We start from the raw sequence: 20,868 nt of genomic DNA, 5'->3' as shown, positions 1-20,868 counted from the left end.
GTTGAGAAATTATTTAGAAGAGAATTTAATTTTCTTTGTCCAGTACAGTTTAATTTTTGGATGTATTAGTTTATATTTTCTGTTATGGAGTTGTGAATGGGAAGAAGTGTGCTTTGTGTAGTATTGTTGGTTAAACTGTTAGTAATTGTTTGGGATTGCGAACTGTTGGAATAAGTGTGAGTTATTGGAATTTGAATTGGCATTGGTCTTGATGCTTGTATTGGACAATACTGAGATTGGTATAGAATATTTTGGGTCGAAGGGTGGGCTGTCCAGATTGTTATTTGGTAGTTTAAGTTGGATTAAACTTGTTGAATTATGGTCTAGAAATTGGGTCTTAAGTTGTCTAAGACCAATTTTGTGTTGTTGGACTTTAATATTTAGTTTATATTATTTTTATGAATAGGTGACGAGACGGATAGAGACCGTATTCAAGTCTTAGATAATGCGCTGCAGGAGTTAGGTAAGTGGGGTTCCTATGCTAGGCCTTACACGAATTATTTGAGATTGAGGTTGATTTTCTAAAAACTTTGCATATTTTTGTTGTGAAATGAGAACTTGGGAAAAACAAAACCAACCTCGGTCGTTTATTTGCATACTCATGAAATCTGTACGAAAAAGAGAAAAATATGTTCTGACATGCATTGTGTAGACATGAGCTAAATTTTGTCATGTGGTTTCTGAAATCTGGAAAAATAGCGATATTGGGAATATGAAAAGTTGTGCATTTAGTTAGGAAGATGTTCTGGCTTTTGTGTCCAGCGTGTGTAAACTGTCTGATTCTGTTTTGGTACTCTGTATTATTTTGATATAACATTTGAAAACCTTTGGCATTGTGTACTGGTTTTCGTATCTGACTCCATCTCTACTTTGCTCTGCTCTGCTCTGTTATGCTCTACTATGTTTGGGTTGATACCAACTTCTCTGTCTCTGAGTGCACCCACTTTGGAAACAAAGTGGTTTTATTGTGGTCTTTCCTGTGTGCACACTCGGGGCTCCAAGAAGAATAAAGGAAAGATTTCACCTCTGTCTCTGCCTGGTTCGGCCACCGAGATTAGCACAACCCTACCACGGGGGTGAAACATGGTCTCTGCTCTGTTTGATGCTCTGTTTTGATCTGATGATGATACTCAGTTTATGTTATGCCAAAGCACTGAGGGTTTTACTTGTCTTAAAACCATCGCTCTGTTACTTTTGAAAATAGGTTCTGTTCTGCATGTTAACTCTGGAAAATATTTTGTTCGGCATGTTCTACTTTGTAAATGCTCATGTTTGCACGCTAGCATATGATTTCTGCTTACTGAGTTGTTGATAACTCACCCCCTATCATTATAATATTTTTCAGATGATGTGGAGAGTCCAAATGAGGACCTGGATTATATTGTTGTTTTGTGTTTAAGCTGAGGAGATGTTGGTAGAAGAAGGACTTCTGGTGTTCTTAGTTTTAATCTCTTTGAGTTTTAGTAATATCTTGGGTTTCAGTGAGATTTATGAAATTATTGGTTTGGTTGTTATGACTACCGGGAGGTTATGGACCCCTTTGATTTATTATTATTGCATTAAAGATTGTGTGGAGTTTGTAATGAGATTATTGAGAAGATTTGAGATTGATTTCATTTATGAAGTTTTTGGAGATTATTCTTCGAATGTGTTGGGAGACATGATTATGAGTGACAAGTAGTAATTCTCCAAGCCACCCGGGTTCGGGGCGTTACAGGTGCAGCTGGTGCAGGAAGGATAAAAAGGCCGGAAACTTGACACTTAATTCATTAGTCTGAATTTCCATAAAAATAAATAATAAATAATAAATAAAAATCGTTAGTCTGATTGTAATACAGTGTCGTATACTTTGGAGTTATACGTGTAGAATTATGAAGAACTAAGAGAAAAGAATTTTTGGCAATATGGTGACACTCCCATGAGATTATTTGTCCCAAAAGTTAGACAAATGGAATTGAGTGAGTACAATTGTGTACTAATGACCCATATTTATAGGCCATCATGCATCGGTTGGTAAAATGCACAACTATTGGGAACTCGATAGCTGGCAAATGACACAACCTTAATAAGTGACACAAACTTTTGACTAAATCAAAAGGTTGTGTCTTTTAACACTTTCTTAACCATCACACCCCATGGGAACATCACCCTAGAGAGAGAGAGTGTGTCATTCCAAGGCGTATACCATTTAGCGATCACATTCCTTAGAATTATATCTCTCACTTGATCACACAAAACGGTGGTGATCCAATTGAGTATTTTACCTTGATACCAATCTAAATTTTCCACTACTCAACTTTCATCTGCATATTCTTGCAGATCGGTGTCAGAGCATAGCAAGCCTCTACGTGCACACGTTTTTGTCATTACTTTATCTGACCGCACCATTTACTATATGTGCTCATACTGATCATATATTAAGGGTGACTTCATTTTACTAAACTTGTAATGAACATCCTCAATTCTCTGTGACTAGATCAATAATACATATCTCTGTCAGTACAATTGGCGACTTCAGACGAATGTATAACACATGTATCAACCTACGCTGAATTTTCGTTAAACACTTCATTTAGAGGCAATTCCCGAGACTTTCCTAAATCACTTTATTAGCAACTTTACAAATGATCAATCAATTATTTGGTTAATCAATCTGCACTGAAATTTTATTAAATAGTTGCTCTAAGGCCATTCCTGAGATTTTCCTTAATTACCTTATCAGTGACTTTACTAATGACTATAATTTTCATTTGGATATCACCATAACTCCAATTTTCTAGGTATTCCCAGAGTTTCATGAATTATACATGTCGACCATGAGGTTGCTTTACCTAGGTTTACCTCAACCTCATTCTATTCACATGTTCTTTAAATTTTTTCAGTTTCGTAATTGAATCTGCTACCATCTCAGTCGAGGAAAAAAAATTAACTTTGACTTCACTTCTTTCCACTATATCAAAATATAGTGAAAATGCACATCAATATATTTTCTCTTGGAACTCTGTGTTTCACCTTTTATCAATAAGATGGCAGACTGATAATCACAAAACACATTGATTGGTTCTGTGGATATACCCAAATTTAAGCTTTCAATAAATATTTTCATCCACACTGCATTACTCACTGCAGTACTACAAGCAATATATTATGTTTCCATAATAGACTTAGCAACACAACTATGTTTCTTACTCAACCAAGAAACTATTATTCCACCAAATAGAAATATATATCCAATTGTAGATTTTCTATCATCTACATCACTTCCAAAATCAACATCACTATAGCCGATTAATTCTAAATCACTGATCCCAAAGCACAATTTCAAATTTTTGATACCTTATAAATACCTTAATATACACTTCACTGCTTGTCAATGTTCCTTACCTGGATTGGATTGATATCTGCTTACCAATCCTACTGCATGACAAATATTTGGTTTTGTACTTGTCATTGCATATATGAGGCTTCCCACAGCTTGAGCATAGGGAACTTTAAGCATTTCACTTATTTCCTTATCATCTTTTGGGCACGTGCTTTTATTTAAACTATGACATTTGCAAACAGATGTACTTAAGGATTTATAATTTTCCATACCAAATCTTTTAAGTACTTTTTCTAGATATTTTTCTTGATCTAAATACAACATCTTTGAGTTTCTATCTCTAAAAATTCTTATACTAAGAACATAGGCGGCTTTACCTATGTCTTTCATTTTTAAATTTAGATTTCAAGAATTCTTTTGTTTTATTATCATATCTAGATAATTACTTGCTAGTAATATATCATCAACATATAATGATAATAATGTTAATTTATTATCATTTTTCCATATGTATATACAATAATTTAGTAGACTCATTTCATATCTCATTTCCAAAATAGCTTGGTGAAACTTCAAATACCATTGTCTTGAAGATTGCTTAATTCCATACAATGACTTCTTCAACCTGTAGACTTTCTATTCAAGTCTTTTAATTTGGAATCCTTCTGGTTGAATCATAAAAATATATTCTTTTAATTCACCATTAAGAAAAGTTGTATTTACATCTAACAGATGTAATTTCAAATTCATCTTGGCAAAAATAAACATGATCCTTACGGATGTGAACTTCGTCATAGGCAAATACGTATCCACAAAGTCTACACCTGGTTGTTGAGTATATCTCTTGACCACTGACCTTACTTTATATCTTTCCAAACTATCATTAACTTTAAATTTTCTTCTGAGAACTCATTTACAACCAATAGCTTTTCTAACTTTTGGAAGATTTGTAAACTCCATAACATTTTTTTTTATCGATTATATTTCATCTTTCATGGTCTCAAACCATTTATCTGAATCGATACTATTAATTGTCGTAGAAAACTTTTCAGGATCATTTTCTAAATTTTCCAAACTAGTATTTAGTGCATAATGATCTTAAAATAATATCGATGGTCGTCTAGTTCTTTTCCTCCCACAGTCTCTAACATCAATACCTGAAAATTGATTTTCATCTGACTTTCTTTTATATTTATTATTTTGTATTTAAATAATAATAGAACTTCCATTGTCAGACTCTATGGAGATCTATTAATTTTCTAAATCATTTAATAAATCTATCTGATCAACTAGAGTTATAAGGTTTGTATTTTTCAAGAAAACAACATCTCTACTCAGCTTGATAGAGTTTTGGTAAACTCGGATTTTTTGTTGACTTTTCTGCATGGTAGAGTGGAGTATTTATCTCACACTTCTTCAGACCATAGTCCAATGATCACAAAGTTGGTTCATGAGTGTCGGGTTGGTCCAAAGCCCTTCCATTTCCAAAGAATATGGTGCTATCATGAGGGCTTTCTCTCTATAGTTTGAGATTGCTAGAATCAAGAAGTGCAAGGCTGCCCTATGGTACAAGTTAGCGTGAAGCTAAAAAAGTTAAAAGAGTGTTGACCAAATGGAACTTTGAGGTATTCGGCATGGTGGAGTCTAAGCTTGATTGAAGAAGAATTGTTGGCACTTGAACAAACTGTTTTAAAATATTTTCTCTAAAGACTGAAAATTCAAACATATGAATTTTAAAGATCTGGAAATTGTTAAGAAATTAAATTGCCCTCTTGGTCCGGTTGTGAAGAAAATTGTTAAGGTTGTTGCATGGAAGAAACCAAGGGGGGGTGGAGTTAAACTTAACATTGATGGTAGTTCTCTTAGCAACCCCGGATTGGCTGGCGAAGGAGGCATTTTCTGTGATGACAATGGCTGAACCATGGCAGTTTTGCAAAGCATTATGGAGTGGTTTCGAATGCAGTGGCTGAGGGTCATGCGCTTCTTGATGGTTTAAGAGTGGCTCAACAAATGGGACTCAGGGATTTTATGGCGGAGTTGGATTCGACTGTAATAGTGGGATGGATCCGGTTAGGAGGTTGTAATCTTTGGTATTTGTGGGAGTTTTGGGAAGAAATTAAAGTGTTGTTTGGTGCCTTGAATTGTAGCATTTGTTATATTTTCAGAGAAGCTAAGATGGTTGCGGATTTTCTTGCCAAACAAGGTGCCAATAATAATTGTTGGTCGTTCACTGGAGTAGAAATTGGAAGCGGGTTGCTTAGAGGATTGTTGCGCATGGATTATTGGGAACTTCCTTCTTTACGCTTATAATTTCTTTTATGTATTGTTTTTGGTTCTCTTGAATTTTTTTGGAATCTGAATTTGTAATGTCTCAGGTGTGTTGGGTTGTTTACACGATATTTCTCTGCCACAAGCGATGGTTTTTTTAAACAAATCGGGAGGGGGTCACTCTTGGACATGTGACCTTCACTCTTAAAAAAAAAAGTGTATAAGGTTTTTCATGGGTTAGAAGAAAAGTTATATACATTTTTTAGGCCTTAAAATATATTCCATTCAGTTTTTCTATCTCTGAAAGATCAATACTTTTTCTTCGATGTCATACTTAAAAATTAACAACAAAAAGAATGTAGAAATAATATATATGTTTTATTAAATAAAAACTTAATAATAATAATTCTTGGATTTAATCTAAGGTGGCAGTCTCGAAATTCTCCTATTATATTTTAAATAAGGAGAATAATGAAAGTGACACTCCAATCAAGAATTTTCACGACCTTTTCTCGACATTTGACCTTTTTCAAATAATTTTTGTGATAATCTCGACCAAAAGAAGCTTTGTAATGTTTTGGCATGAAATTTGGAATACAACGGCTTTTGAACGAACCAAATCGGGTTTGAAATGATCTCGAACGGTCCAAAAAGCCAAAACTACCCCCAAACCGGTTCAGAAAACTGAGTAAACCGGCTCCAAAAAAAAAACTGGCAGTCACCAGCTCGTTCAGTGGCTTGGTCAACGGCTAGTTCAGCGGCTCAACTAGAAGGGGGTGGAACGGCACCATTTGAAGAGTACCGTTGCTTCTCTTCAATGGCCAAAATGACACTGTTGTTTGGCACTATGGGTTGAACGACTATGTCCTTTAGCCTAGAGAATTTTGAATTTTGAGGACCGTTGGACGAAACGGTTTCATCCAGGGTCTTCCTCCTCACGTTGGTCCTCTTCCAAAACTGTGAAATTGGAATCCTCACTTCCATCCAGCGAAATGGTCACTGGCGTTGAGGATTCCGACATGCTCCCGAGGTCCAAGAACTCCGGCAATGGTGAGGAACTCCGGCAACCCCCGGAACAGTGACAAAGGGTGATGAAAAATTCGAAAGATGCACTATTTCTTCGTGTAAAAATATTCCAATAATTTTCTTCAAAATAATAACAACTTACAAGATTTTGAAGATTCCTAGTATACTCTAGGCCTCCCATTGTGATTTGAAAGAGTTTCTCTCTTGGATTTGAAAGCCTTCGAAGATGATTATAATATGCAAATGTGGTTATCAAACCAATTTATCGTCTTCTCAATGAGCGAAAAAATTCCCTCTGATATGACCAAACTCTGATACCACTGTAGAAGTATGAAGAACAAGAGAAACAAAGGGGGAATTGAGTGAGTGCAGTTATGCACCAATGACCCATATTTATAGGCCATCATGCACCGGTTGGTAAAGGGCACAACTATTGGTAACTCAATGGTTGGCAAACGACACAACCTTAAGAAGTAAATCAAAAGGTTGTGTCTTTTAATACTTCCTTAACCATCGCACCCGTTGTCGTTTAGGGTGTGTTGTAATTGAGAATGTAAGGGAATAAGTAGGGCATTGTTGTTTTAGTCTAGTGAATAAGTGAAGTGTTGCATTTTGATGTAATATTACTGATGTGTAAAATGGTGTCGTATGTGGAATAAGGAACTATAAAAATAGAAAGGAGGGAAGAAAAAAAAGAACGAAGAAGAATTTCACTCAGTTCATAATCTCTCTCTAGCTCTCTTATCTCTCTCGCTCTCTCTCTCTCTCTCTCTACTTCTTGGAGATTGACTATCTCAAACATAGTCATTCATAGGGGTCCATTACAGTTGGTATCAATAGTCATGACAGAAGGAACGCGATCCTATGCACAAGTGGTCGATTCTTTGAATCATCTTCGGCAACAACATGATCAACAGCAGAAACAGATTGAAGACACGATAGCTATTTTGGTTCAACAGTAAGAAACTACAAGAATTGTTAGGGACAATCAAGATAAGTGGTTTGTAGAAGTTCTATAGTAGATCTCGAGAATATCAGTCAATGAATCAATTGCACATGAAGATGTAGGCAGAAATATGAATGGAATGTCTAATCTTGAAAGGAACAATGAGGTGCCTAAGGGCAGTGATGAAGTGCATTATCGTGAACCAGTGGATAGGGCAATTTTTAGAGGCATAAAGTTCAAATTTTCAAGGTTTTCTTCTAGAAACCCTTCGGCTTGGGTGTATAGAGTTAATCAATATTTTCTATACTACTAAGTGCCACCGGGACAAAGAATCTTTATTGCTTCTTTTCATATGGATGAAGAGGCATTAGTTTGGTTCCAAGATGCAAGTGAAACAGGAGTTTTTCGTTCTTGGGAGGAATTTACTCAAGCACTACAAGTCAGATTTGGATCATCTCCTTATGATAATCCAATGGAAGCTCTAATGAGGTTGAAACAAATAGGTATGGTTACAGCCTACAAGATATGATTTGAGTTGATTTTAGATAGAGTCATAGTTATTTCTGAGAAGAACAGGCTTAGCTGTTTCTTAAGTGGATTGAAAGATGAAGGAAGCTTGCCTATGAGGAGTGTGATTCAAGATATTACATTTATACATGCAAGTCCTAGTGCTGGTCACTCAAGATCTCATAATCCCTACAACAAGCGAGGTCTGATTTTTATTGGCCTGGAATGAAAGCTAAAATCAAAAGGTTTATAAAGGAGTGTGAGATCTGTCAAAAAAACAAAGTTGAAAATGTGCACCTGGCTGGGTTACTTCAGCCTTTACCAATTCCTCAACAAGTCTGGATAGATATATCTATAGACTTTGTAAAGGGTTTACCTGTGTCTAAAGGCTATTCAGTCATTATGGTGGTTGTTGATCGATTATTCAAGTATGCTCACTTCTTGGCCTTGAAGCACCCTTTTACAGCAACTAAAGTGGCTTCTATGTTCTTAGATAATATTGTTAGGCTACATGGTATGCCTAAAAGCATTGAATCTGATCGAGGCTCCACTTTCACTAGCTCATTTTGGAGGGAGTTCTTTAAATTGTAAGGGGTGAATTTGTCTTACTCCTCAACCTACCATCCCCAAAGTGATGGCCAAATTGAAGCTGTAAATAAGTGTTTGGAACACTTTCTGAGGTGCTTTTCAAGTGATAAACCAAGGCATTGAGTTGAATGGTTACCTTTGGCCGAATGGTGGTATAATACCACATTCCATAACTCTACTAAGCTTACTCCATATGAGGCAGTTTATGGAGTGCCACCCACTAAGCTACATCAGTATATTCCAGGGATCTCACCTAATCAAGCTATAGAGGAGCTATTGAAGACTTGAGAGCAAATAATGGATATATTGAAGAGCAATTTAGTATTGGCACAAGAAAGAATGAAGTTTTAGTTTGACAATAAGCATATTGAAAGCGTTTTGCAATAGGGGATTGGGTTTATTTGAGGCTTCAGCCCTATAGGCAAAAGTCTATAGCAGTAAGAAGAAATATGAAGCTGTCACTCAGATTCTTTGGGCCTTTCCAGGTTTTGGAGAGAATTGGACAGGTGGCTTATAGGCTGGAATTGCCGCCTATAAGCCACCGGACCATAGTCTCAATTACACCATGTGTTTCATATCTCTTGTTTAAAGAAAAAGGTTGGTCAGCATGTGTCTCCTCTCTCAACCTTGCCTCCGGTCAATAACCAAGGTGAAATTGTGCCTTAGCCTCAAGCCATTCTACAGCGTTGCAACAGCAAAGTTCATAACAGAGCCATAGTTGAAGTTCTAGTACAATGACAAAGAGTTGATATTGAGTAGGCTACTTGGGAACCATATTGGCAACTGAAACAACAATTTTCCTACCTTGTGGGCAATGTGCTTTGAAGGGGAGGGGTATGTAATGGGTTGGAGGAGGAAGTTGGTTGTTGAAGGGTGTTGGGGAGGAGAAGATGTTACATATATATAAAAAATATATATATATATATATATATATATATATATAACAGAAGAGTTAGAGCCCCCTATCCAAGAGCCCCTCCCCAATTTTATTTATAGCCCTCACGTGTGGCAGAGGAAAATCGTGGTTACATTCAATGACTCCAATTATAAAAACTCAGAGTCCTAATAAATCCCAAACAACAATCAGATTCTAACCCACCCAAATAAAATCAAAACAAAATAGCCCTGCAAAAAAACTGTTAATACACATAAAAATAAAACTTAACTTTAATCCAATTAAATTTTAAAACCAACCACCAGAAACATTTTCGATCACCATATCTTCAAGAAATCTTTTGCACCATCCTAAAAATCCAAATAATCCCAGAGCCCATACCCAACGACGAGAGCAAAAAGCCCGAGCACCATCATGAAGAGACATATTCGTCACTCGTTTCTTCTGTTTATAAGATAAATACGCATGGAAAAACTTAATTTTGATCCCCTTCCAGATGCCATTTAATTTTTGACATTTGAGCTAATCGAATCTCTTCCCTATGCCTCCATTCATCCAACTCAAACTGTTTTGCAATCTCTCATATCAATTCCAGGATCCCAGTTATTTATCAAACCTGCATCTAACTCCTCAACTTGTTTTTCCAGATTCCCTATATGAACTTCCGTTCTACCATAAACTTGCTTATACCAATTTTGCATTACCCCTCTCAGCTTTTTAAGTTTGAATGCCAGCTTCAACAGCCCTGTACCCCCTATTTCCTCCTGCCAAGTTGAAGCCACAAAAGCAGTATGCTCCGTCCACATCTCCTGGAAAAGGAAAGGAGTAGGGCCATAAGAAAAAGGATCCTTGTGAAATTCCACAAGCATCGGAGAATGGTCTGATGTTGATCTTGTTAAATAATTGTTAGTAGCATTAGGCACCTTAATTAGGAAACTCGCATTCAAGAAAACTCTATCCAATTTTGCCCAACTCCTCGATAATCCGCTCTGTCCATTACACCAAGAAAACCTTCTTCCCACAGCCTTCATTTCAATAAGCCCACATTCATGAATCCAAGAATTAAATTCTTCCATTGCTGCTCTTGGGTGAGGCCTCCGACCCCTCCTCTCTGCATCTTCCCTAATAATTTTAAAATCCCCTGAGTTGTATCCGACAATGCAAAAGGCTCCATCAATGCAATAATTTGAGGTTTCATCTTACCAACCAACTTTTTTAACCTCCCTTTAGAAGTACGTAGACCTCGGATATTCCATATCAATATTGGCCTGATCATAAAAAAAGTTTATTGGGTCTAGCTAACACCCGAGACGATCTCCGTACTTTATCAAAAAAATTTCGAGTACTTTTTTTTCTTTTTGTTTTCTCCTCATCATTCTTAGAGGCATAGTCTTTTCGAGAATCAAAAATTTCAACCTCTCGCTTTGGATCAAGTTCAGAAACCGAATCCTCCACTGTGAATAAATCCTCTTCAGGCACTCGTAGAGCATCATCATCATCCGGTGGCAAACTAGCCTGTTCCATGTCCTCCTGCATATTTACAACCCTTTCCACAGAACTTTCCCCCTCTTTTGATACACCTTTGCCCTTCAATATCTCAGTCTTATTATTATCCTCCACCCCTTTAGCCTCATTCTCATACCGAATCATACCCATGTCCCCTACCTGGAGTTGCGACGAGTTACTCATATTATCGAGTTCAAATTAACCATCACCCCTTTACCTTTATCAATATCATTCTCCACCTTCTCCTCTTGGGCTTCTTTTTCCAATTCATTCTCTACAATGTTTTTCCTTTCCCAGACTTTTTCTCCCTTCTATATCTTCTTCGTTTTACATATGCTCACATTATGGCCTTGAATCTTGCACCGAGAACAGAATGCTAGTAATGTCTCATAGATTACCTCCTGTTTTCGACCACTACCCGGCAACCCTATCCAAAAATACGGTATTGGTTCCTTTGACACATCCATCTCCAGACATAGTCAAGCCCCATCTGTAAGATACCTAACCCCGCTTGCCACCAACGGTTGCCAAACAACCACCAGTTTTCTTTTAATTTAAATTTAATGATTTTAGACTTTAGATTTTAGTATGTGGAATTTAGTGTGTGTGTGTGTGTGTGTGTGAATTGTATAACTTATTAAAAAACTGAGGTGTCATATATTTAATGGAAGGTGTAAAGGAGGGGTTTCCACAGCATCCTAATTGGAGTTAATTAAATTCCGTAATTATATAGACATATAGTAAGATGAGTTTTAAATTATATAGACATATAGTAAGATGAGTTTTACATTTATTATAATAATAATAATACAAATTACTGTACCTTCAAAGTAGCTTTGGAACTTGCCGGCCACTAATGTTTTTTCTTTTTTTTCTTTTTTTTTTAACGGCGAAATGGGAATTTAATTTACCAGTCGTTCAAAGTGATTAAGCGTTTGAACTCAGCAAATAAGCCTCGACAGATATAAATTATTAGCAGCCAATGATACATGTTGTTGCCTAATTTTGTAAAGATAAAGTTATTTGGCATGTTGAAATATTCATGATTGTGAAATCTTTAGAGTAAGAAACACATTGATATATGAAATATGTCTCGTTATATTTATTAGAGTATTTATACTTATTAGGGTATTTAATGTTAGTATGAAAAATTTACCCGAACAGTTAAAAATATTATATATCCTATTTTAGATATAAAATATTATTTATATAATTTTAAAGTGTTTAAATCTCATAAAATTTCTTGAAAAAATAAAGCACACCTAAAGCTAGCTTTTTAACAGTGATCGCCACTTTTTTAAAGAAACTACACATATATATAACTTAATGATTATATCTAGTATTAATATTATTTTATGTGTATATATATTTGTCTATATCTTAAAAGTGCTTATAATATCAACAATAATGAACTGTTTAAAATAGTGATTCAGTGTCATCTTCTTCTGTCGTTCATTTCTTTCCTATCTTCTTTCATTTCGGTCACATTTTTACATATTAGTTAAATGTTAAACATCTGGTTAGCTCTTCTTCCTGTCACGACATAGCAATCATGACATCGTATACGGCATGTGTTCCACGTTTGAATAATCCTAGTCTTTCCCTCGGGGTCTCTTGCTAGAGTTTTTTTTTTCTTGATAATTAATTAAGAAAGTGGTTTTTAATGATGGCATGAATTTTTTTATTTCTTAAAAATATTAAAAAATGTATATAAAAATAAAGTAAAAAAACCACATAAAATATACCAGGAACTCGCTGTAGCTAGGACTGCGTTTGGATGTTGAACTGAACTGAGTTGAATTGAATTTTTTATTAATAGTAGCAAGTTGAATAGCAGAGAGAGTTATGTAGAGTCTATCTAAACTGAGTTTAAAATATGTTTAGATGTTAAGATGAGTTTAGTATTTTTATAGAAAATTAAAAGAGGTTATAGATCTCACGTATAAAGATGTTTTAAGTTGAAAACGATTGTGAATTCCACGTGTAAGAAAGTTTTGAATTGATATGAGTTTAGTAATTTGAGAGTTGAGTATTTAAATATTAGACTTAACTTAAAATTAAACTGATCTCAATTAAACTCAATTAAATTTGAGAACCAAATGCAGCCTTACTCTCAACGTTTAAACGCATGCACATAATTTATAAAATGTCCGTTTTCAATCCGGATGGCCGCAATTCTTTAGTACCAGTTTTCTCAAGTATTTTCTATCTTCTTTGTTTTTTGCCCTTCTTTCCGACGGAAAAAGTGTCTCAAAAATAAAGTAACATAATAATTAGTGTGCATCAAAGTAGCTTTATTTTTTATTTTTTATTTTTCAAGACAGATAGCAGGCCGGTAAAATTCTAGGAACCATGAAAAAACAGGCAGTTTTCGACACATTAATATCATGAAATAAGTGGTAAAATAGGGCGGCAATTAGGCAGTGAAGATGCATGCTCCCACAGAATATATAAAAAAAAATCAAATATAAAAAAAATAGTAAATGAATAGTTATAAAGTAATAATTCTATCATTATTCTATATATTATATGCCTGCCCCGGTCACCGTTCTTTTTTAAACGGCAAAATGACTATTGTATTCTTCGTTCAGATTAATTAAAGCTTGATACGTAAAAGATTTCAATATATCATTAAATAATAGTAAAATAATTTGAGTTAAGATCATTTGAAAAAGAAAAAATTAAATAAAAGTATTAAATTGTTAAAAAATTGTTTGAATATATAATTTTTTGATATCATTTGTATTTTAAAATATGAAAAAGTTGCGGTATTTTTATATTTTGTTTTAAAGTTGTAATAATTAAATAAAAAATTTAAATATTTGAAATTAAAAATATTTTATATTAGAGTAATATTTAAGAATAAAATATATAAGAATATGATATGAGAATACTTGCGATATATTGTGTCGCCGGGACCTAAAGGTTTGGGCTCATGAGTCGAATTGCCTCGATATATTATTCTTATTTTATCCTCTTATTTTGTATACGGCCTCTTAGTTCAGAACAATTTCAACGTGTTAATTTCGTGTATAAAGTATAAAGTTTTTGTCATTTATTTGCTTGCAATTAAGTTCTCATTTGTTTTTACAGATGAGATGAGATGAATTAAGCTTACAGTTAAAAGTTAAATAAAATATTATTAAAATATTATTTTTAATATTATTTTTATTTTATAATTTTAAAAAACTGAATTATTTATTTTATTTTATGTATAAATTTAATAAAATTATAATTATTAGATAATATAAAATGAGATAAATAAATTGAATTGAAAGAAATTGCGAAAAGAAACCATTCCTAAGTCTTTCTACTTTTAAGTCAGTAAAAAGTGCATACAATCCACATCGTTCATATGGTAATTATAGCTGATTTGGGAAAGAAAATTATTTTTTTTTAATTTTTAAAATTGTTAACAGATTATAAGGCATTAATTAAGAAGTGTGGAATACTGTATCCTCCGCACTAATCTGCAAATAATATCTTTCTCAATACAAACTAACGTGGAGAAGACATCATTATATATATGAAAATGACCCATCATGCATGCATGTCAACTTACTCGTAGAATAATTAGTTTTGCAATGGAACACTATGGATCCAGGTACTATGGTCGGAACGTGGTTTCTTTTAGGGGTCCATTGAAAGATGGGTAAAGATAGGTTTATTATTGCCTCATATTACTCATTTATTTTTTTTCTTTTTTTTTTTAGTTTCTTTCTTTTCAGTCTGCACGCTCTCAAAAGCTTTTCCATATCACTCCTCTACTCCTCTGCACTCATCTGTTAAAAACTTGAATGTCAGAAACTCTGCTTTAGGAAGGAATTAATAATTCTATTTAGTATCTCACATACTCACATACCACACCTCTTTTAGTTTCTTTTTCTTTTTCTCATAATAAGTATGTAGTATATAGATAATGAGAAAAACAATTCAATTAGTTTAAGATGAATAATTAAAAATTTTAAATTTTAAAAAATTAAAATATGTAAGATGTGTGGTGTAGGATAATGAGTAACATAACCCAGTTAAGGAAGTGACTATTAATGAAATTATATATTTTTTTAATTTTTTCTTAATAATTAAGAATGTTAAAAAACTTAAAAATGACAAAAAATAAAATAAAAATTCCAAATACACTATGGATACGCTCAGCGGTACATGCTGACAGCCCCTAGCATTATCCTTATGTCAAATCTCCGACAGAAGTGGAGGAGTGCAGAGCAGAGTTTCTGACAAGCAAGTTTCTGACAGATGAGTTTAGAGGAGTAGAGGACTTATGCGAAGAAGATTCGAAGCGTACAGACTGAAAAGAAAGAAACTTGAAAAAATAAAAGGAATAGGAAATGGGTGGTAGGAGGTAGTATGGCTATCATTATCCTTGAAATATTGAATCTAAATTTTGCCAACCTTTCAACAATCATATCCGGCCAGTAGGGATGCGCAGAAAATCGTAGAACCCGACCCGCCCAATAGATCCGACCCAACCCGTCCAAAAAACACAGTTTGAAATTGTTTGTGGGTCGAACCCGCTAAGTGTCAAAACGATTCGACTATTTATTTTCTTTCACACGATTCTTCTTCGTATTATTCTTCTTCTTTTCTGCACAGCCCTAAAACCAACCCCACCAATTAGGAGCAAAGTCCCATCGCAAGCAATCAAGACAACCAAAGAAAGAATTCAATTTCTTTTCCTTTTCCTAATTTTCCCAACAACCAAATAGATGTCGGAAAATTAAAATACCTCACTATCACAACTCAATTCGCCGAGATAATTCTCAAATGAAACTCTCCTTTCATCGCTCACTTTTGCGTCGGTAGTGAAATAATCGCTAGGATCTTGATGACTCTCCCGCCCTAATCACCATAACAAGAAAGATTGCATGTGGGTTTTTTTATTGGATTTTTTGTCACTCTTTTCCAATGAATGAATGCGTGTAGTTTGTCAGCGCGAGCTGTAGAAGTCAAAGAAGTTGTATTCTTCACCGCCTCATCCAACCTAACCTCCACCATAGCCTGCATGCAGAATTTATGGAGCTACATAAGTGCAAATCCCAAAGCTACTTTCAATGTTGTGTTGCCAATATGCTCCAATAAGGTCGATCCACACAACCCTTCGGCCATGTAAGTGGTTGAATTTAAAAGTAATCTTTCTCTTTTAAAAAATGAATTTTGCGAAATTGACAGGTTCCTTTAGACTTTGAGAAGAAACGGGTTGACCCGACTATTGTCATGTCGGGTCAGATTGCAATGTTTTGAAAAGCGGGTCGGGTCGGGGCCAAACACAGCTCAGGTTGCAGGCCTACTGGCCAGTATAAAATCATTGACCAAATCTTCATGCTAGAATATTTACCATGTTGTGAGCTGGTTTACGTTGTTGTCTTTCAAATCTCAAAAATATAAATAAATAAATAAAACCACAGGCACACACACAACTGCATTAGGTTGGACAAATATTACCTGATAATTCGAAAAACATACAGCTTATAACCTTGAGATATGTTACTCTTGTAAGTAAAATTTCAAGTCAAAACCTATTTTTTTAGGGAAAACTTATTTATGCGCCTTCATACTTGTGAGTTGGTGTGTGGAAAAAATGATCCGCATCGTTAATATGGCAAAATTGGATTTGCAACAAAAGTTTAAAACTAATTATCTGCTTGCAAATCAATTTATACCATTTCAACTGGTACAATTGGGCAACATACTGCTACATTGTCATGACACAAAGAACCAAAGCTGCAAACTCATAAACCTTATAATGCTTCACTGAGGCCAAGAAGAATCTGCCATGAAGCACCTATTAGAATCTTTATTAGTGATGATTGTCATACTAGTAATTTCCTCACTAACAAATCTCAGTCAGGCCTATTTAACCAAGTCGAGTTTCATTCCGAACCGATCTGAAACCCGGATAATTGGATTCCAGTTATGGTTTCTGGCCCCAGTATAACCCGGTCTGAAACTAGCATCTTCAAACCCAAGCCTACCTGGCCCAAATGAGGTTTTGACATCCGGTACCCGATTTTATAAAATAAAAAAAGAGATTTAGCCCTCCCCCGCGATCACTTTCTTTCTATTTACTCCTCTCTTCTCTCTCCTCTATGCAGACTCTCTGTATCTCTTGCCGAAATGCTGAAACCCTAGCCTTCAAGTTTATACGGCCGTCTCTCTCACTGCCGGCATTTCGGTAAGCCTCTCTCTCTCCCAATCTTTGAGCATTTGTAAACATGGTTTTCCTAGATCTTCTCCTTTTTTTAAACATGAGTTGTTTTTCACGACTGATCTGCCCAAATCTTGGGTTCCTTCTATAATGAACCCAATGAAAAGAACAGTAATATAGACAATACAAGAGAATCAAGAACGAGGAAGATGATGATAGTAAACACGCCTTGGGGTATTTGAGGTCCCCAATTCCTCTCAAAAGAAAACAACACACGTTCATAATATTTCCAGATGTTCAAAACAAGGACCCTCTTCCTCTTCATATAAAGGAAGAAGATGACTTAATTCGGCAGCTGCTAACTAAGGCCATGGGCCAATTTTAACCCACATTAACTGGGTCCATGGGCCACTAAACTACTTTAACACAAAAATAAAACATAACAATTTAGTAGAAGCCCAGCCTAATTTAATTGGATTCATAACAAATTCTTCCCATTTAAAGAACCTTGTCCTCAATGTTCATTATCACTAGCATTTTTGCACTTCCACAACTGCAACACGTCTGATGCCTACAACCAAAGGTCATGTCCTTGGAGTTATTGAGCCTGCTGTCTGGATAATAATGAAGAACACTCGATTTAAAACTTGAAGGATGAGGGGGTTTCAAGCTATTGGAAAATGTTGCACCATAGAGAGACATTGTCTTCAAGTTTCTTCATCATACTCCAAGATCCATCTCCAATGTGATGCAACCTCCGCCTATTAACTAACTGTGCACCTATCCACTTGTCGCTTTTTGTGAAACCCATACCAACAATAAAATTATTGTTGTTGTTGCCACTATTAACAAAAAATCTGGAAGACTCAAGGCCAGCACGTGTAAGAGCTTCAGTCTCATATCCAACTAAGCACATGGGTCAAAGTTGAAATCACTACTGCTGTTCTTTGGATTGCAACCACTAAACACAACAGTCCTGTTTGTCCATTTCTTGAACTTGGTTGTGTTCAAACTTGTACAAGCCAAGTAACTTGGGTCAGATCTGGTGGGGCTATCTCCCTTTTTGGCATTCTGAATTCCAGCATGTTTCTTGTGGTATAATGGACAACAAATACCACGACATTCCAAGGTAGCCCAGCTAACTTTGTATGAATCTGGAATTGGGACATGAAGCATCTCTCTCATTTTCCTTTGGACATCAATTCTAATTGACAATGCCACAAATAGCTCTCTCACATCAAATAAACACCCAACGTTCTTCTATACCCAAAAGTCATCCATGGGCTCCACAGAATGAGAAGAGACCCGTTATCCAGGACACATACTTCTAACAATGAAAAACTCAAGGAAACGTAAATGAGTACAAAATGATAGCAGCACACCATCACAACAATCATGTTAAAAACCAAACAAAGAACTACATCTAGCCAACTTGCAAAGTTGAACAACTGAAAATATAGTGCATCACTAAGTCGTTTGCAACCATGAACAACTTTTGTGATGTAAGCAGGCTCGAATGCAAGCTTCCAAGCTCTCATAAGTATCTCTCCACCCTAAATCGCAACAACCAAATTTATAGCATCTAGAAGTGCAAGCTACACGATACAGATATTTCCATGGTGACACAGGTCAACACTAGCACCCTTGTATGTTAGACTCTCATTGTAATTGTTCTTTGACATCGAAAACACACATTGGCTCTTAACGGCCACAATAAAGAGGGGATAGAATTTTGATGGAAAGGGAGGTTTATAAAACCATTTAACATTAGACCAGGTTTTGGCTCAACAGTATGAGCAACTCCCACGGTTGTGCACAAGCCTTGCATGGATAATAACCAAATTCTAAGCCGATCCTTTTCCCTACCTCTTTTAGGATCAAATACAAAGTATAAGAATTGATGCTCATTATAAAAAGCTTGGTTTAGAAATTGAGTTTCCCCCATTTCTTTCCTCCTTCCTCTATCAAAGGGACATCTTCGTTTTACTGCTTCACAGCCATTCTCATAACAATCCAACAATTCATTCTCTAGAGTCTCAACAGTTCTTTCACTTAACCCACCCCAAACTATAGGAACTACAACACTCGAATTAATGTAGTCAACAAACATCACCCTCTACATAACTTCATCACCCTCTGTGTAAGCCAAGTCTAGGGAAGGAGGTTTATTAAACCTATATAGCCTGGGGCTAGGTTTGGACTCATCGACTTCCTCCCCCTTAATAGACTACACTTAGAATGGTTTACTTTTAATTAGGTCTGAGAAATTTGGTCCCCCTTTCTCTATCACCTCAAATTTCAACATCCCCAAATATAAATCTCACCTATGCATTTTTTCGAATAAATTGGGTGCAGAACTCAGACAGCCATTGTGACGCCCCCAAATTCCGCTTGGGATCGGACGAACATTTGAAGCGTCGAGACATGCAACACAAGGTTACCTGCCCCCATTCATGACATATAAGATGCAATATTCCTAACATGCATCTAGCATTATGCAATGTTCGCAGCGGGTACACCAAACCAAAATATCTCAAATAGTTAAAACATACTTCATACATAATGACGTACTAAACAACTGAGATCACAACACTAGTCCAAAATGGTTGTGATCAAAAGAGTCTTGGAGATTGAACACCACAAATACAAGTAGTAATGAGGTAACTACTGTACTACCATCTACGTCACACCATAGTTTAGTCGATAATTTCCAATTGGTCGATTCTCGATTCTCCTTCAGATCCTATAACAAAATTTACCATTCGGGGGGAATGGTAGTTGGGACTACTACAGTGAGATTTGATTACAAATCTCAGCAAGTTAACAGGAAACTTCCACACAGGTTAATGATGCATGCATGGCAGTAAAAGCATGAATGTATAATCAAATCATAAATAATCACAGCATAACTTGACATGCAACATAACATAACTCGCATAACTTAAACTGAAACTGAAGCTTAGCATGAACGTGACTTGAAACATAACATGGACTTAAGACATAGCATAAACGTGACATTGGAACATAACATGGACTTGAAACCTAGCACGAGCGTGAACTTGAAACATAACATGAATTTGAGCATGACATAACATAAATGTGAACTTGGAACATAACGTAAACGTGAACATAACATAACATGAACTTGAAACATATTCTTGTCTCAGGAGATTACCATGATTGTGTGAACGTAAACTTGAAGATAACATAACGTGAAACATGACTTGAACGTGAAATGTATGAACTTGTAATCTTATTCAATAGACTTAATCATTAAAGTGACCATATGGGTGCTACACAGGTCCCCTTGAGCCTTGTGTCCCTACTGATTACCGCATCACATCAGGTTTCTATACCAGCTGTGAGTGCGTTAATACGTACTACACAGTTGTTGTGGCCCCACGTATTCTACGTGTCACAATTGATGTGTCTCACGTAATGTATGCTCTACAGTTGTTGTAACCCCATACTTCATGCTCCACAGTTGTTGTGGCCCCATTACTTATTTGTTTGTGTCCCACTTGCTGTGGACACACGTAACATAAAGTGTAGTTCTATCGGCGTTAGTGCCTGGCGCGCTCCGGTGACCAGCTAATTAGACCTCATTCGCAACCTATTGACTGTACTTCGTCAATTTAGGAAATTTC

Source organism: Juglans regia, chromosome 9 (genome assembly GCF_001411555.2).
Source record: "Juglans regia cultivar Chandler chromosome 9, Walnut 2.0, whole genome shotgun sequence".
Classification (NCBI taxonomy): Eukaryota; Viridiplantae; Streptophyta; class Magnoliopsida; order Fagales; family Juglandaceae; genus Juglans; species Juglans regia.
Note: the sequence above shows the minus strand (reverse complement) of the source record.